The following is a 10,975-nucleotide window of genomic DNA, read 5'->3' on the forward strand; positions in this document are numbered from 1 at the left end:
AGGGATAAGAACGTTGCCAGCGATGGAACATATAAAACGAATATCTGGATCACGTCCATATGTATAGAACTAATACAACGAACGACTCGGTCACTTCTCTAGCAACCAAAATATGAGAAAGTATGAAAATAGCAATGAAAATGTTCCGCAATAGTCGTTTTCTTTGGCAACTGTGGAATAAACGGGATAAACGCTTCCGTTCTGTACATTACCTTGGAAAAATGAACTATACAAAGGGACTCGGCTCAGCCCCGTTCCACTGCGTCATACATTATTTCCATTGTTTATACCTGACATATATAAGGTGTTCTACTGTAAGTCAATATTTAGCTAGCTAGCTGTTATAAGGTGTTATAAGTCAATATATAGCTAGCTGTTATAAGGTGTTATAAGTCAATATATAGCTAGCTGTTATAAGGTGTTATAAGTCAATATATAGCTAGCTGTTATAAGGTGTTATAAGTCAATATATAGCTAGCTGTTATAAGGTGTTATAAGTCAATATATAGCTAGCTGTTATAAGGTGTTATAAGTCAATATATAGCTAGCTGTTATAAGGTGTTACAAGTCAATATATAGCTAGCTGTTATAAGGTGTTATAAGTCAATATATAGCTAGCTGTTATAAGGTGTTATAAGTCAATATATAGCTAGCTGTTATAATGTGTTATAAGTCAATATATAGCTAGCTGTTATAAGGTGTTACAAGTCAATATATAGCTAGCTGTTATAAGGTGTTATAAGTCAATATATAGCTATCTGTTATAAGGTGTTATAAGTCAATATATAGCTAGCTGTTATAAGGTGTTATAAGTCAATATATAGCTAGCTGTTATAAGGTGTTATAAGTCAATATATAGCTAGCTGTTATAAGGTGTTATAAGTCAATATATAGCTAGCTGTTATAAGGTGTTATAACATTTACATTTTACATTTACATCATTTAGCAGACGCTCTTATCAAGAGCGACTTACAAATTGGTGCATTCACCTTATAGCCAGTGGGATAACCACTTTACAATGTTTTTTTTGTTTTTTTTGTGGGGTGGGGTAAGGGATTACTTTATCCTATCCCAGATATTCCTTAAAGACGTGGGGTTTCAAATGTCTCCGGAAGGTGGTGAGTGACTCCGCTGTCCTGGCGTCGTGAGGGAGCTTGTTCCACCATTGGGGTGCCAGAGCAGCGAACAGTTTTGACTGGGCTGAGCGGGACCTGTGCTTCCGCAGAGGTAGGGGAGCCAGCAGGCCAGAGGTGGATGAACGCAATGCCCTCGTTTGTGTGTAGGGACTGATCAGAGCCTGAAGGTACGGAGGTGCCGTTCCCCTCACAGCTCCGTAGGCAAGCACCATGGTCTTGTAGCAGATGCGAGCTTCAACTGGAAGCCAGTGGAGTGTGCGGAGGAGCGGGGTGACGTGAGAGAACTTGGGAAGGTTGAACACCAGACGGGCTGCGGCATTCTGGATGAGTTGTAGGGGTTTAATGGCACAGGCAGGGAGCCGAGCCAGCAGCGAGTTGCATTAATCCAGACGGGAGATGACAAGTGCCTGGATTAGGACCTGTGCCGCTTCCTGTGTAAGGCAGGGTCGTACTCTCCGAATGTTGTACAGCATGAACCTACAGGATCGGGTCACCGCCTTGATGTTAGCGGAGAACGACAGGGTGTTGTCCAGGGTCACGCCAAGGCTCTTCGCACTCTGGGAGGAGGACACAACGGAGTTGTCAACCGTGATGGCGAGATCATGGAACGGGCAGTCCTTCCCCGGGAGGAAGAGCAGCTCCGTCTTGCCAAGGTTCATCTTGAGGTGGTGATCCGTCATCCATACTGATATGTCTGCCAGACATGCAGAGATGCGATTCGCCACCTGGTTATCAGAAGGGGGAAAGGAGAAGATGAGTTGTGTGTCGTCTGCGTAGCAATGATAGGAGAGGCCATGTGAGGATATGACAGAGCCAAGTGACTTGGTGTATAGCGAGAATTGGAGAGGGCCTAGAACTGAGCCCTGGGGGACACCAGTGGTGAGAGCACGTGGTGCGGAGACAGCTTCTCGCCACGCCACTTGGTAGGAGCGACCGGTCAGGTAGGACGCAATCCAAGAGTGAGCCGCGCCGGAGATGCCCAGCTCGGAGAAGGCGGAGAGGAGGATCTGATGGTTCACAGTATCAAAGGCAGCAGACAGACAGACCTATAAGTCAATATAGAGCTGTTAAAAGGTGTTATAAGTCAATATAGAGCTGTTATAAGGTGTTATAAGTCAATATAGAGCTGTTATAAGGTGTTATAAGTCAATATAGAGTGGTTATAAGGTGGTATAAGTCAATATAGAGCTGGTATAAGGTGTTATAAGTCAATATAGCGCTGTTATAAGGTGGTATAAGTCAATATAGAGTGGTTATAAGGTGGTATAAGTCAATATAGAGCTGTTATAAGGTGGTATAAGTCAATATAGAGTGGTTATAAGGTGTTTTAAGTCAATATAGAGCTGTTATAAGGTGTTATAAGTCAATATATAGCAAGCTGTTATAAGGTGTTATAAGTCAATATATAGCTAGCTGTTATAAGGTGTTATAAGTCAATATAGAGCTGTTATAAGGTGGTATAAGTCAATATAGAGCTAGCTGTTATAAGGTGTTATAAGTCAATATAGAGCTGTTATAAGGTGGTATAAGTCAATATATAGCAAGCTGTTATAAGGTGTTATAAGTCAATATAGAGTGGTTATAAGGTGGTATAAGTCAATATAGAGCTGTTATAAGGTGTTATAAGTCAATATAGAGCTCTTATACGGTGGTATAAGTCAATTTAGAGCTCTTATAAGGCAATATAATTCAATACATTTGATGTTACAAGGTGGTATAAGTCAATGAGGAGACTCTGACCTTCAAAGAAGACACTTCTTCGACAAAGATGTACATTTATTGATGTTTTAATACATTAAAGTTGCACAAGTTATATATTCTTTTTGATTGCAAATTACACAGCACACGTCCAATTTATTCCTGTACATAAGTTAAGAAATGTAACAGTAAATGTTTTAAAATATGTAATATTTTTTCTTTCTTCCTCTGTTCACGAGGAGCACTTGTTATTTATAAAATGTAAAAGTAAATAGCTTTCTATTCTTTAAATTATATAAATTGGTCCAAAATCCACCATCTAAGTAGGGATTGTCCCAGAAAGTGTTTATTTTTTTAAATGTTTTTTTTCTTTAACAAAAGCTTTTCACAAGAGGTTTATAGATATATCATATATTTTCACTTAATATTTTAAGCTTTCCTACAAACCACAGCTAAATACAAGAATAACAGTGTCAAAAAGCTTGGCAATATCATCTATTTTCTAAATATACTTCATATTTTCCCATATAACTGATTAATCGTTCTGACAACAACATAATATACCGTAATATTTCACAGCTCTATGATACAATAAAACATTTCTGTCTTCAGGCCAAATAATTATAGAATAGCAACACAAATCAAAATCAAGGGATAAAATGCATAGATTGAATCATTAGGTTGAATCATTAGTTTGAATCATTAGGTTGGATCATCAGTAAATGTTTTCATTAAAATGCATCTGTAAATAAATGTACAGTTCTTAGAAAAGATCACAATTGTGATACGTTTCGATTGAATTCTTTGACATTGACAAATCTTTTGATATCTATGATTTCTATCTATCTCAAATCCTGAAATGAGTGACCGGCACAAATATATATATATATATATATATATATAATATATCAATATAATTCTGTACATATAACTTGAAATAACTGATAAATATATTATCTCAACTTTAAAAGGCAGAACTTGGCTATAGTATGTGGCATGTTTGGGTGAGCAACAGACAGGCAACGTTTAGGCAACGTACAGGCAACGTATAGGCAACGCATAGGCAACCTACAGGCAACGTACAGGCAACGCATAGGCAACGTACAGGCAACGTATAGGCAACGTATAGGCAACGCATAGGCAACAGACAGGCAACGTTTAGGCAATGTACAGGCAACGTACAGGCAACGTACAGGCAACGCATAGGCAACGTATAGGCAACTTATAGGCAACGTACAGGCAACGTACAGGCAACGCATATGCAACGTATAGGCAACTTATAGGCAACGTATAGGCAACGTATAGGCAACTTATAGGCAACGTATAGGCAACGTATAGGCAATGTATAGGCAACGTACAGGCAACGTACAGGCAACGTATAGGCAACGTACAGGCAACGTACAGGCAACGTACAGGCAACGTATAGGCAACGTATAGGCAACGTATAGGCAACTATGTCTGGCACTAATGCCTTACAGCAGCTTCTGTATCGCCTCTCTGGCATCCCTAACCCTCTGGCATCCCTAACCCTCTGGCATCCCTAACTCTCTGGCATCCCTAACCCTCTGGCATCCCTAACCCTCTGGCATCCCTAACCCTCTGGCATCCCTAACTCTCTGGCATCCCTAACCCTCTGGCATCCCTAACCCTCTGGCATCCCTAACTCTCTGGCATCCCTAACCCTCTGGCATCCCTAACTCTCTGGCATCCCTAACCCCTCTGGCATCCCTAACCCTCTGGCATCCCTAACCCTCTGGCATCCCTAACTCTCTGGCATCCCTAACTCTCTGGCATCCCTAACAATCTGGCATCCCTAACTCTCTGGCATCCCTAACCTTCTGGCATCTCTAACACTCTGGCATCCCTAACTCTCTGGCATCCCTAACTCTCTGTGTGGTTCTATGGTAAATCATGACAATAAGCATTAATATTTGATAGTTGAATATCAGTTTCTGTTTCATACCAACAAATACCTACTCAACTCCACTACCACATGACCAATGCTCTTTACTCTCAACCAATAACCAGACATCAGATGTCTTCAAGTGTCAAACTTCTAGTCGAGTGTTGAAAATATCCCTAACCGATACAATGACAATGAAAAATTGCAATTGTAGTCAATGATATGCTTCGACAGAAAATCCTCGGTTTGTATTGACATGTTGAAAGCAACACATGACATAACCTGCGTTAGTATGTACAAAGCTCTGGTATTACCAGCTCTGGATGAGCGAGAGGAAGGACAGAGATGTTGATCACACTGATCATCTCTCCAGACCCAGGTCTTATGGTAGTTACTGATCATCTCTCCAGACCCAGGCCTTATGGTAGTTACTGATCATCTCTCCAGACCCAGGCCTTATGGTAGTTACTGAGGGTTCTGACTGAGTGAACAAACCAAAGAATCCAGAAACAACAAACTCTGATGTGTGTGTGTGTGTGTATTTGGGTGTGTGTGAGTGCATATATATATATGTATATATATACACTACCAGTTGAAAGGTTGGACACACCTACTCATTCAAGGGTTTTTCTTTATTTTTACTATTTTCTACATTGTAGAATAATAGTGAAGACATCAAAACTATGAAATAACACATATGGAATCATGTAGTAAACTAAAAACAAAATTTTAGTTTATTTTATATTTGAGATTCTTCAAATAGCCACCCTTTGCCTTGATGACAGCTTTGAACACTCTTGGCATTCTCTCAACCAGCTTCTCCTGGAATGCTTTTCCAACAGTCTTGAAGGAGTTCCCACATATGCTGAGCACTTGTTGGCTGCTTTTCCTTCACTCTGCGGTCCAACTCATCCCAAACCATCTCAATTGGGTTGAGGTCGGGTGATTGTGGATCCCAGGTCATCTGATGCAGCACTCTCCTTCTTGGTAAAATAGCCCTTACACAGCCTGGAGGTGTTTTGGGTCTGTGTCCTGTTGAAAAACAAATGATAGTCCCACTAAGCCCAAACCAGATGGGATGGCGTATCGCTGCAGAATGCTGTGGTAGCCATGCTGGTTAAGTGTGCATTGAATTCTAAATAAATCATAGACAGTGTCACCAGCAAAGCACCCCCACACCATAACACCTCCTCCTTCACGCTTTACGGTGGGAAATACACATACGGAGATCATCCGTTCACACACACCACGTCTCACGAAGACACGGCGGTTGGAACTAAAAATCTCTGATTTGGACTTCAGACCAAAATACACATTTTCACCAGTCTAATGTCCATTGCTCGTGTTTCTTGGCCCAAGCAGGTCTCTTCTTCTTATTGGTGTCCTTTAGTAGTGGTTTCTTTGCAGCAATTCGACCATGAAGGCCTGATTCACACAGTCTCCTCTGAACAGTTGATGTTGAGATGTGTCTGTTACTTGAACTCTGTGAAGTATTTATTTGGGCTGCAATTTCTGAGGCTGGTAACTCTAATGAACTTATCCTCTGCAGCAGAGGTAACTCTGGGTCTTCCAATCCTGTGGCGGTCGTCATGAGAGACAGTTTCATCATAGCGCGTCATGGTTTTTGCGACTGCACTTGAAGAAACTTTAAAAGTTCTTGAAATGTTCAGTATTGACTGACCTTCATGTCTTAAAGTAATGATGGACTGTCGTTTCTCTTTGCTTATTTGAGCTGTTCTTGCCATAATATGGACTTGGACTTTTACCAAATAGGGCTATCTTCTGTATAACTCCCCTACCTTGTCACAACACAACTGATTGACTCAAACGCATTAAGAAGGAAAGAAATTCCACAAATTAACTTTTAAGAAGGCACAACTCTTAATTGAAATGCATTCCAGGTGACTACCTCATGAAGCTGGTTGAGAGAATGCCAAGAGTGTGCAAAGCTGTCATCAAGGCAAAGGGTGGCTACTTGAAGAATCTCAAATCTCAAATATATTTTGATTTGTTTAATTTGTTTAACACATGTGTTATTTCATAGTTTTGATGTCTTCAATATTATTCTACAATGTAGAAAATAGTAAAAATAAATAAAAACCCTGGAATGAGTAGGTGTGTCCAAACTTTTCACTGGTATTGTATATATACATGTATATTTTTTTTATGGGGCATAGAGAAAACTCCATCCCACTTTGTGTTTAAAGTGAAACCATGACTACATCCTAAATGGCACCCTTTTCCTTATATAGTGCACTACTTTACAGGGGAGGGGTCAAAAGTTGTGCACTATCTAGGGAATAGTGTGCCAATTCAGACACAACCTATATCACGTCCAGTTTTATTTTTCAGATTCATAACACATTATTTCTCCTGATTTACAATTAAACTCTGTGCTGTACAGGACGTCACATGATACACAACTACACCATGACATAGTCAACATCTAATGACATGATACACGACTACACGATGACATAGTCCACATAATAACATGATACACGACTACACGATGACATAGTCCACATCTAATGACATGATACACGACAACCCAATGACACAGTCCACATCTAATGACAGAACATAATGTACAATGAACCAGGCAACAAGAACACTAGCCCTGATACGGCTTTATATAACTCCAGTATAACATTGGTATTATTATGGTATCTTATGGCATTAGGTGTATACTCTATGCCATAACAACGCAGGCTACAGTCATATCAGGGCTACAAGAAAAGGTGTTTGGATGTAACAAAGTCCAGGAATCCCTAGCTAGAGAGTCCTTAGCACCCAACAACACACACTGCCCCGAGGGCAAAGAAATCTGGTTTGCAACGTTGTCATTGCAACCAGGTTTGTGCAAGCTGGCTGTACAGTTCATGCCTTTCAACCAAGCACCTTCCTCTCACCATCAAATATCACATTACATCCATCTTCCCACTATCTTCCCTCTATCTTCCCTCTATCTTCCCTCTATCTTCCTTCTATCTTCCCTCTATCTTCCCTCTATCTTCCCACTATCTTCCCTCTATCTTCCCTCTATCTTCCCTCTATCTTCCCACTATCTTCCCTCTATCTTCCCTCTATCTTCCCTCTATCTTCCCACTATCTTCCCTCTATCTTCCCTCTATCTTCCCACTATCTCCCCTCTATCTTCCCTCTATCTTCCCACTATCTCCCCTCTATCTTCCCACTACCTTCCCTCTATCTTCCCTCTAATGCGGTCCAAATCATTTAGCCGTGCATTCTTAGACACAAAGGCACACTGATGTCAGGTTAAGACTGCATCCCAAATGGCCCCCTATTCCTATATAGAGCCTTATGGGCCCTGGTCTAAAGTAGTAGGGAATAGGGTGCCATTTGGTGCCGCAGGTCAGGCCATGTCATGTCAGGGTAGAGGCAACAGCTGATGTTCAGCCTGATGGGACATTCAGTCAGCTAGTCTATTCAGCTAGTCATAATTATAGTATGTGTGTGTGTGTGTGTCTGTGTGTGTGTGTGTGTGTGTGTGTGTGTGTGTGTGTGTGTGTGTGTGTGTGTGTGTGTGTGTGTGTGTGTACGGCATGGTCAGTAAACGCTGGTGTGTCATCTAAGGCTTCAGTCAGAACAAGGTTCTGCATGATGATGTTATTACGTGGGTACTGGTAGCGAAGTATTTTGCTGTACTGACTGTCTAACTGTCTGACTGTCTGACTGTCTGGGACCAGAAGTTCCATCAGAGGGAGAAAGAGTTCAGTTTTCATGATGTTGATGATGATGATGATGATGGTGGTGAAGATGATCTAGGTCACTGACTAGGGCACCGTTAGAAGGACGGAGTGAGAGGGTGATGGGGGCGTTTTCGCTCTGCCAGTTAGTTTCCATGGTGATTCTGAGATGCTTAAAAGAGTTTATGATCCTGTAGAAGAAGTCATCTGGTAGACCAGATGGAAGGAAAGATGGTCAGAGAGAGAGGATCCTCTGTGTGTGTGAGAGAGTGTGTGTGTGTTAGATTGAGAGGATCCTCTGTGTGTGTGAGAGAGAGTGTGTGTGTTAGAGAGAGAGTGTGTGTGTTAGAGAGAGAGTGTGTTTGTTAGAGAGAGAGTGTGTGTGTTAGAGAGAGAGTGTGTGTGTTAGAGAGAGTGTGTGTGTGTTAGAGAGAGTGTGTGTGTGTTAGAGAGAGTGTGTGTTTGTTAGAGAGAGAGTGTGTTTGTTAGAGAGAGAGTGTGTTTGTTAGAGAGAGAGTGTGTGTGTTAGAGAGAGAGTGTGTGTGTTAGAGAGAGTGTGTGTGTGTTAGAGAGAGAGTGTGTGTGTTAGAGAGAGAGTGTGTGTGTTAGAGAGAGAGTGTGTGTGTTAGAGAGAGAGTGTGTTTGTTAGAGAGAGAGTGTGTGTGTTAGAGAGAGTGTGTGTGTGTTAGAGAGAGAGTGTGTGTGTTAGAGAGAGAGTGTGTTTGTTAGAGAGAGAGTGTGTTTGTTAGAGAGAGAGTGTGTGTGTTAGAGAGAGTGTGTGTGTGTTAGAGAGAGAGTGTGTGTGTTAGAGAGAGAGTGTGTTTGTTAGAGAGAGTGTGTGTGTGTTAGAGAGAGAGTGTGTGTGTTAGAGAGAGTGTGTGTGTGTTAGAGAGAGTGTGTGTGCGAGCGATCGTCTGTCTGTCCTTCTACTCAGACACCCAGCTGTGTGTGTGTCCATCAGTCCACGTGTCCTTTTGTCCGTCCATCGTGTATGTGTGTCCATCCATCCATCCTCTACCCGGACACCCAGCCGTGCGTGGTCGTCTTGACCCCATGGGTCGGGAACCCCTGTGAGGTCACCATGGGTTCGAAGTTGAAGTCCAGCGAGTCTCCGTCCATCAGGGTGTCATGAAGGATGGACTCCATATCACACTCAAACCTCTCAATGGACATGTCGTCCAGATCGCTGGGCAGCTTCTCCAGGTGGTGGTGGGGGGCAGGGGGCAGACCCAGGACGGGACGCCCATACCCGTTAGTGTTGAGGGGGCAGAACCCAACAGGCATCCCCCCTGGTCCTACATGGGCAGAGAGACCGTAGGGCACCTGCATGGGGTTCTTATCCCCCAGGCGGGTTCCGTTACCGCCCCCTCCGCTGTGGCTCAAACTGCTCAGGGACATCAGGGTGCAGCCGTTCATGGAGGAGACAGAAGTCGGTGGGGTTTGGCTGTGGGGGTGAGGGTGAGGGTGGGTTTGGGAATGAGGGATGCCGTGGGGGTGAGGGTGAGAGTGTGGGTGGGGGTGAAGACTCCCCCCTCTTCCTCCTCCTCCTCCTCTTCCTCCTCCCCCGTGCTGGGAAGCATTATAGGAAGGCAGTATGCTGCTTCGTCCACTAGACTGGGAGACCACGGTGTCGACCGAGGGCATCATGTCCCCGTGGGGGTCAGAGTCTGAGGTCAGGAGCTCCTTGAGGAGGCCAGCAGGACAGTTATATTGACCCAGAGACGAGGGGCTGAAGCTGGCCTTGCTGTCCCCCAGGGTTTGCATGGAGTTGGGGGACATGGGGGAGAGAGCATTCATCCTGGCCTGGCTGTACAGACACTTCCGGTAGTCCTGCTGCTGCTGGGGTTGTTGCTGGGGGACCATGGAAGGAGAGGAGTAAGGGGGGTACCCCACCCCCACCCCGGTGCTGGCCTGCATCAGGGGGGAGGGGGTGTTCTGGGATGACCCCTGACCCACACCCCCTCCTCCCCCTCCCACCTGGGTGTTCTTGGGGGAGAGGAGGTTCAGGTTATCCAGAAGGTTCTCCATGACGTTCTCTGAGCTGTGGTGGCCTAGGGGACAGGAAGATAAGAATGTGAACAATAACCTTCGAGGACATGGAATAAAGAGATAAAGATCACCAGACTATCGCTATCGCTATCGCTATCACTAACACTAACACCAACACCAACACCAACACTAACACTAACACTAACACTATCACTATCACTATCACTAACACCAACACCAACACCAACACTATCACTATCACTATCACTACCACTATCACTAACACTATCACTAACACCAACACCAACACTATCACTAACACTATCACTATCACTATCACTAACACTATCACTACCACTATCACTAACACTATCACTATCACTAACACCAACACCAACACCAACACCAACACCAACACCAACACTATCACTATCACTAACACTATCACTATCACTATCACTAACACTATCACTATCACTATCACTAACACTAACACTAATACTAGCACTAACACTAGCGCTAGCACTAACATTAGCACT

General features: G+C 43.3%; 1 pseudogene across 1 annotated transcript in view; it reads right to left on the reverse strand.

Moving 5' to 3' along the window:
* Positions 1-2,907: 2,907 nt before the first annotated feature.
* The window catches only part of LOC311120030 (forkhead box protein O1-A-like), a 9,379-nt pseudogene continuing 1,311 nt past the window's right edge, over positions 2,908-10,975 (reverse strand). Inside the window, exon 3 of the transcript XR_014615881.1 lies at positions 2,908-10,498. The product of XR_014615881.1 is annotated as a forkhead box protein O1-A-like (transcript). The remainder of the gene's footprint in view (positions 10,499-10,975) is intronic.

Source organism: Coregonus lavaretus (genome assembly GCF_964263955.1).
Source record: "Coregonus lavaretus genome assembly, contig: HAP1_SCAFFOLD_5422, whole genome shotgun sequence".
Classification (NCBI taxonomy): domain Eukaryota; kingdom Metazoa; phylum Chordata; class Actinopteri; order Salmoniformes; family Salmonidae; genus Coregonus; species Coregonus lavaretus.